The following is an 8,063-nucleotide window of genomic DNA, read 5'->3' as shown; positions in this document are numbered from 1 at the left end:
TGATCAGGAAAGGTATGCAGCTGTTACCAAGTCTACCGTCACCCCTTTATGGGTTTCTCTTTTTAATCTTGAGTTTATTTCTGTGTACAAATTAGATTGGCTTCATAGGATTACGTGTTTTTTTTTGTTTTTTTTTTTGGGGGTTTTTTGTTGTTGTTTGTTTCTCCCGAATTCTTACTTAATGATTTTTCTCCGCTCAGGTGTTGGCATTAAGACGATCCAGTAGTCGAAGAAGCCACTAACGTGTTGAGAATGGGGCGTTATCTGGAACCGATCGTTCGTGGTGAGTGTCGTTTAGTTTCATTTTCTACCGTTAGATGGCTGTTCGCTACGCACCTTTGTACACACAAGAAAAAAAAACTATTTCTAATGTCGATAAGGACCTGTGGAAAACGGTGAACACGTGCACAATTCAGAAATTTCTGCCTTTCCACCTTTTTTGTTTTATTTTATTTTTTTTTTTTGTTGAGGGGGCATTTATTTCATTATTACTTGAGCGTTTACGCAGCGGAATGAATGTCAAAAAATTGAACCACTTGTTTGTGCATATCTGTTGATGCAAGTTTAGTTTCCCCCGAAAATTAAAGGTAAACACGAAATGGCGTAGCCTAAGAAGAAATGTTGAAACGTCTTCAGACGATGGTTGTTGCTACGTTGTGTAACTGTTCCAGACAAAAAGAAAGAGCGAGAGAGGCGAGAAAGCGAGAGAGGGCAAGTAGACAGAGCCGAAGGAGACAAAGTGAAGCCACCTGATGGCTGGAGCTCGTACCGGATGAGACAAATGACTTGTGTCAACGGTGGCAGATATCGGAGCGAAAGCTTGACGGCCCGGAGCGAAATAATGCTCTCTTCCCTACTAGTTCTGGAATGTTTTCGTGTCGTCCGATCCCACATTTTCTTCTATCCTCTTTTTATTTTTTTTCTTCTTCTTCTTCTTCTTCTTCTTCTCCTTTGTTTCTTCTGGAATCAAAGTTATTTGGAATCAGGCAAACAGGGTCATTTAACAGCCAGCGCCAGAGTTACTCTCTCGAAAACAAAACAAAACACATCAAGTCATTTGACTTTTTTTTGTTTTATTTGGTTTTTTGTTTTTGTGTTTTGTTTTTTGTTTTTCATCTCTTCCCTGCTCAGGAAACTTATACGCAGTACCCGCTTCGCATAGACCGAAGAAGAATTGTTAAACAAAGCCGCCTGCTTTAGGAGAAAATGACTTATTCAATTCCTCTAGTTTTGTTTGGAGGATTCTCTTGCATCAGTCAAAAAAAAAAAAAAACCAAAAAAAGAAAGACTACAAAAAAAAAAAAAAACAAAAAAAAATCTGTCTCTTTTTCAGACAATGAAGAAGAAAGAAACGAGGCCCACCCGGTGCGATACAGAGTAGTCGTTTATTGTGCCATCGCTGTAGTTCCGTTACCAGACGCATGCCAACTCGAGCTCTCTTTGTTTTGTTTTGTTTTGTTTTGTCTTTCCTTCTTGCCGTCTTTCTTTTTCTTTTTCTTTTTTAAATACCCATCTGATAGTTAGGTAACTGAAGTTGTATCATTTCGTTGATAACAATCTCAGGTTTAGTTAGGCGTCCTAATGAGCCATCCGCTTCTTTCTCGCTCGCCTTCCGAGGCACTAAACTCAACGGATTTTAAAGCCGGTTCTTATGCGCAGGCGGAGGCGCCTTTCTTCCCTCGTGACCTGGGATTTTAAATTTAAAAGAAACACACACACATTTATAAAGTAAAAATTAAAAAAAAAAAAAAGATAGAATTTACGGGGAAGAGAGAGAGAGTCTCGGCGTGACGCGCAGATCGAATCCGCGCCCGTTCTGGAGGTGCTTGTCATGCCACAAGACTAGGCTCTTTATTTTTTTAAATTTTTTCCTCTCTTAACGAGGCGACGGGTTTAACTTTACCAAAAGAAAATGGTAAAGGAGGAAAGAAAAGAAAAGGGAAAAAAACACAGAAGAAGGACGATTAGAATCTCTTTGATGGGAGCCAATGAGCTGCTCCTGCTCTTGCGACTCAAAAAGGCCAAGAGATGTCGGAAAACGATCGAAAGCAGAGAGGAATGACCAAATCGGGTCATCGCGTCTGTGCCCTTGTGACCGTTTGTGCCCCGATGGTTTCACATTTATTTATTTACCTTTCTTTCTTTATTGTATTTATGTCTCCTCGCTCTTTTTTTTTTGTGTGTTCGGATTTCCGAGGGAAAATTTGCCGGCGCTTTCGTGTCACAGTGTGATGGGACGCATAGACCGGCATCATCTTTCGTTTCCAAGCAGCAGCAACAACAACAAGTAGTAGCAGATCGTATATCTTCTGGTGATTGCTTGCGTGCGTGAAGGCCACTGTAAAAGCAGCGGCTCGCGCGCATGGGTCTCCCCATTATTCCCAAAATACCTGAAAATTGTTTTCTTTTTTCTTATTTCCGGACAGAGAGAGAGAGAAAGAGAAAAAAAAAATCAAACCAAAGGCTGAAAGGCGAGCAGGTGTGTGTGTGTGTACAGTATATTATACCTAGAAAGAAAAAGAAAAAAAAAGTTCCACCGACAGCCCTCTCCTTTCGGACTGATGTTTCACAGCGGGATAGCTACCGACACAATCAGCCCCGGTTGGCCATCGTCCGCTCTTGTGCTGCTCCTGCTGACCAGTTGGTTGGAGGGTCAGAGGGCCTTTCAGACCACTGGCCCAGCATCAGGAGCTTCTACTAGTGCGGACGTTATCGATCACGTAGTTGATTTACAACGTGGAAAAAGAAAAAGAAAACCTGTATTCCGTAGTCTTTGTCGTATTTGTTTCACAACAAACTTTGAGACCTCAAGCCAAATAGAAATAGAGCTAGAAAATGAAGAGGAAAATAAGAGAGAGAGAGAGAGAGAGACTGAGAGGCTGGGAGATGTTTCCACGCTTCTTTCCACTTCCCCCTAACTCCTGAGTCACACACACACACACACACACAGGTAACACAGACAGCGTCTCTGCTATGCCGCCGCCGCCCACTAGGGTCAAGGACTTGGACTATATCATAACGCTATAGGCCCTTTATTTCCTCTGTTTGGACGACATGTGCAACGTCATCCCCCTCAACAATTTGGAAAAAAACAAAAACATTATTTTAATTTTTTTTTTTTTTTTTTACCTTCTATTAAGTTTGTTTTGGTTTGTTTTCTTCTTCCCCTATTTTCGGCAGGATATGGGGGGGGTTGATCTTTCTTTATTCTAGTCCAACATCCGGAGGTTGTTGTTAGGACGTTAAGTTATTCGAGAGTAAATATTTTGGTGAGAGATGGATGTCGTTTGTGAGTCGGTCGAACGTTTTCGATTGGGCGTTTCATGGCTGCGGTACACATGTTTCTAGTAGTAGACATACATAAAACGTTGCCACCCGCCCAACATATACCAGTTGATGGATTAGTCGTTGTTCTTTTGATTGATTTCAAATGGGGCGAAAGAAAAGAAAAACAAAAATAGTTCACGGGGGCTTCCGGAACATCTGAAACCGCAAGGCATCAAATACTGGCGTCTTTTTGCATCGTACAATTTAATTGCTGCTGCTGCTGCTGCTGCAATCCGGGAAAAAAGGTTTTTTATTTGATTTCTTTCTCTTTCCCTCTCTTGAGATTACAGGTGATGGATGGAATCGTCTGATAAAAAAAATTTATTTTATTTTATTTTATTTTTTCTTCGGTCATTGATTGATTCCGCGTTGATCGATCCCGTCCGTATTGTCCAAACCAGGGGGGCTTGAGAAATTCCTTGGCTGAAGATGAACGACGCTCGTTATTATAAATAATTCTTTTACCTTTGATATCGGCGCTCATCTCGGATGTTCGGAATGGAAATGGGAGGTGGGAGAAACACGCCGGCCCCGTCGGTGTCGGGCGAGGCGTGGGAAAATGAAACGGGAAGAAGCCCGGACTGTGTATAGATAGACAGCCTCTCTTGCTATCTGCTTGGCATTTTTTATTTAAAGGAAAGAGATGAAAGGCGCTCCCATGTTTTTCTCTTTTTTTTTCTTTTTTTTTTTTTCTGCCATTTGGTTGCATAAATGATCTCGTGTGAGCCTCTTTTTCTACATTCTAACGGGCGATGTTATTTGACTGTTGGTGCAGAGACGTCAGGAGAGCAATGCACGATGCTCCGATCGGCCATTTTAGACCTGATGGACTGGCGTCTTCAGCTGATGACCGGCACCTTCACGCTGGATCATCTCCGCGATTTGCGGCTACGCATCACATCTCATATTGACTCTGGCAACAGGTACGTCACGTCAATTTTATTTTTTTTTTTTCCCTGTTTCTTTCCCGATTTATTTTTCAACAACAAGAGTATGTCGGACATTGATGAAACTGTGTGGAGTGGTTTTATTTTTATTCTTCCGAGTTGAGGCCTCCATGGGCGTGCGCGTTCAGACGTTAGGGGCCAGCCAGTTAAGGGACCAAGCTCCCCTATCAATTATCTTGGGAGTTTCTTTTCGAAGCTGTGTGTACACTTTTTTTTTTCTTTCTTAGTATATGTTATTTTTATTTATTTTTTTTTTTTTTTTTCTGGAAAAGATTTGCCAGCTTCAAAATGATTGCCATCTGTGCGGTTTGTTTTTTGCTGGTACCCACATTCTATATAGACGTATACAAATATGATTCGGTTTCATCTTTGTGTGCATTAAGTGATGCAAGAAGGATCTGGCTGTGCGTGGCTACTACTTGTATAATGGCCATCAAACGTTGGCCATTTCGTTTAACGTCTTTTCAAAAATTCTTCTGATTTTTTCGTGTGTCTGTGTAAGGTCAGTTGGGCTTTCTATTCCCCATCCGAGGGTGGAGAGAAAGAAAACTGGTCCCTTTCCAACTCCTCCCTAGTGTTTTCAGAATGAACTTACGAAACTGGTGCATTTCAGGGTTTAGAAAGAAAAGAGAAAAACTCTAAAAGGTCATCATCCTGGAGCTTGGGAAATAAAAAAAAATAATAATAAAAATTTTAAATGGTAATCGTAAGTCGAAAAGGTGACACTTTCCATTTACGATCGGCTCGTATTGGAGCACATCAGACACACTGAAGTCATTGGATTTCAAATCCTTTTGCGGTTGACCCTTTCAAGAAATTTCTCAACAGCTAAATTAATTTTTTTATTACTTTTTTTTTTTTTTTTTATTTGTCTACTTGTTATTTATATCTTTTTTTTTTTTTTTTTTAAAAAACAACTAATACTGTTCCTGCTTGGGTATACCTGGCAAGAAATAAAGAAATTTATGAGGTGTCCTCTTGCACTGGCTGTTCAAGCACACTTGCAGGAAAAGGAATACATCGAATTAAAGTAAAACAACAAAAAAGTACCAAAGTTAAGTGTAAAACAAAAAATACAAAATAGAAAGGATTAAAAATAGAAACAAAAACTACACACATTTTTGGTCACAACCTGGTGGCGCGCACATCACAGTGAATCTTGCTGGCTCATGTAAATAAAACCCCCAAAAAAATCTTCATGAAATTGAAATAACAAAGATGAGAGCTCCCTTCCCACACATTCACATACAAACACACAAGAAAAAAAAAAATAATGTGGTTCGTCTCAAAACGATAAATCATCGTTCGCCAGGGCTTCCGTATCGGCGTTTAGAATTTCCGGCGCTTGCTTCAGGCCGGCGGACGAATTAATTTTTTTGCCGGCATCGTTACCGGCCGTGAAGATGAGCCAAACTGTCGATGAGACCGTTGAAGAGGGAAACCTTCCAATTCTTGCTGGAGCATGCGATGAGGAAATAGTCGCCGAACGGGACATTTGATGACCGTTTCGCTGGACCGATCGACGGCGAAGAGACGTTTGGCCAACAAAGAGGCGGGCAAATGGGCAAAAACGACGATGACTCAAGCGATAGGCGAGCGAGGGCGACAGAACGGAGAGCAGAATGAGCCAGAACCACAGGAAAATGTAGATTTTCTCGTTGAAAATGTTCCAGGCCAGGACGCAAGCGGCGTCGAGTCTGGACGGAGCTGACGGCCCGTAACACGGAACGCACTTGGCCGCGTGCGGAAAGACTTGATGAGCACTGCCGTCGCGATCCTTGGTCCATGTTCGAGTACTGGATGACGCGAGTGCCGTAGTCGAGGAATGCGCCGTTGAGGGAACTTGTCGATGAAGAAGATGTTGCCGGGATGATGCTGGATGAAGTTGAGCACTCCTGCAGGCGCGATGTAGACGAGAGTCAAACGGCCGCGCGTGTGCAGCGTCTCCCCGCAGATAGTCAGACAGGGCGAAGAGCGATCCAGGTCCCGGCCACCCAGCCCAGCAACAGGCCGCGACTTCCGTCCGTCATGTTTCGTACTTGGCTGCCCCCGCACTGCTTCCAGATCCAGCGGCAGATAGAACAAGATGCTCCTGCAACAGGACGAACGGCACCTAACAGAAGGTGGACGCGGCGCTCGCCCTGGCCTCGTAGGCCGGTCCGACACTCCGGTGTTGGCCTGCGGATATTCCACTCACTTTACCGCCGGCCCAGCGCTCGGATGAGCCGGGCAGGGGTGAACGTGTGCTGAACCAGCGGTAAGTGTTGATGACCTCGGGTCGAGTAAAATGGCGTCGTCCGTGATGCAGCCGATCGGACTGCTGATCAGGTCAAAGGCCGCGTGATGATGATGCAGGCGGCGAAGAAGAAGGCGCTGGGTGGAACGGTAGTGAAGACGGGAAGATGGCGTTATCGATGTCGGCCTTGTCGTGCAGGTATCGCACACGCACGAATCCGCAAGCTGCCCACAATCCGATTAGCGTCATGGTTTGTCCTGTTGCACTGATCCCAGTCCTGCAATCGAAAAAGTCAAGCGATTCATCATTAAGAATATGAATACACAATCATTCACTGGTTAATTGAATGACACGGATGGGGCATGTGCAACAAGGAGACATCAGCACCTTTTTTCTTTGTTATTGTTGTTGAAGGCATCATCTGTATGCACACAGATATTACTGAGGCTAAGAAATGCGGTGGCAAATGGTTTGCCTTTGTGTAACGTGGCTGCAGGCTAAGCCGTATACCTGTCCGCACACCCCAGAGTTTTGTGTTCAACTTTCTTGTTTTTTTGCTTTTTTGTTTTTTTCATTAAGTTTAAGTTTTGTAGCGTGAGCCGATCGAACACTTTTAAATGCGCTGGGGCGTGATACGATCACAGGCTCATTCGGCTATCGAAAGACAGTGAAATCGGTCGCTGACCAGAAAGAAGGAAAGAGTCGGGACGTGATCGGCATCCGCAGTTGCACGAGGTCTCTTTTGAAATCGTTTTTAAACCTTCGCCGTCTTGGCTTTTTTATTATTCTCGTTTTTTTTTTTTTTTCCTGGATCATTCTCCTTCGATTCTCCCAAAATATCTCAAAATGCTTTCCCAATACGCCTTACATATTTTTTTGTAATGCACAACCAACAGTAGTCGCAGATCAATTGCAGCTTGTTATCGAAAACGTTACAATGACGTTGATTCTACAACTAAATTTTCGTTTTTTTATCTTCTGAGAAAGAAAACAAAATTAAAAACAAGAAAAAACAAAAAGTCGGCTGTTCTTTTCAACAAGCAAAGAAAAGAAAAGATAAAAGATTGAAGAATGAATGACTTGATCATTGGGTTATGCCCATAGAGGACGATGTTGGGAGTTATTGCCTGCTGGTGGCCAATGACTTGGAGGGAAGAGATCACCTGCCGTGAAAAGATACGACTAACAAAAAGACACCAGGTGTGCCTTACGAGCAAAAAGAAAAGAAATATGCCTCATACGCTGGCCAATTTGTTTGTGTACTTTATTTCTGTTTTGACTTTAGCTAGTTTTCTTTGTGCGTTTTTACCTAAGAAAATGCTGGGATGATCTGGAGAAAACTAACGTTATTTTTGCCAATGAGTTGCACACAACAGACACTGCTGATAAGACACTGCGAGTCGACAACAGAAAAAGTACAAATTTGAAATTACCTGAGAAATAACTTTACACAACATAAACACCTGTGGTCGGTTGAGCCTTGACCTGCAGTGAGCCAGTCCTGTCAGCTAGGCCTTGTTATATAGCTGACCCCTGGACACACCAACCACTTA

The 8,063-nt window shown here is 42.9% G+C and overlaps 1 pseudogene; it reads right to left on the bottom strand.

The window, feature by feature from the left end:
- Positions 1–5,572: 5,572 nt before the first annotated feature.
- On the bottom strand, positions 5,573–6,759 carry LOC123476013 (annotated as a pseudogene).
- Between the last annotated feature and the right edge of the window lie 1,304 nt (positions 6,760–8,063).

This window comes from Daphnia magna, linkage group LG9 (genome assembly GCF_020631705.1).
Source record: "Daphnia magna isolate NIES linkage group LG9, ASM2063170v1.1, whole genome shotgun sequence".
NCBI lineage: Eukaryota > Metazoa > Arthropoda > Branchiopoda > Diplostraca > Daphniidae > Daphnia > Daphnia magna.
Note: the sequence above shows the minus strand (reverse complement) of the source record. Positions and strands in the feature narration are given on the sequence as shown.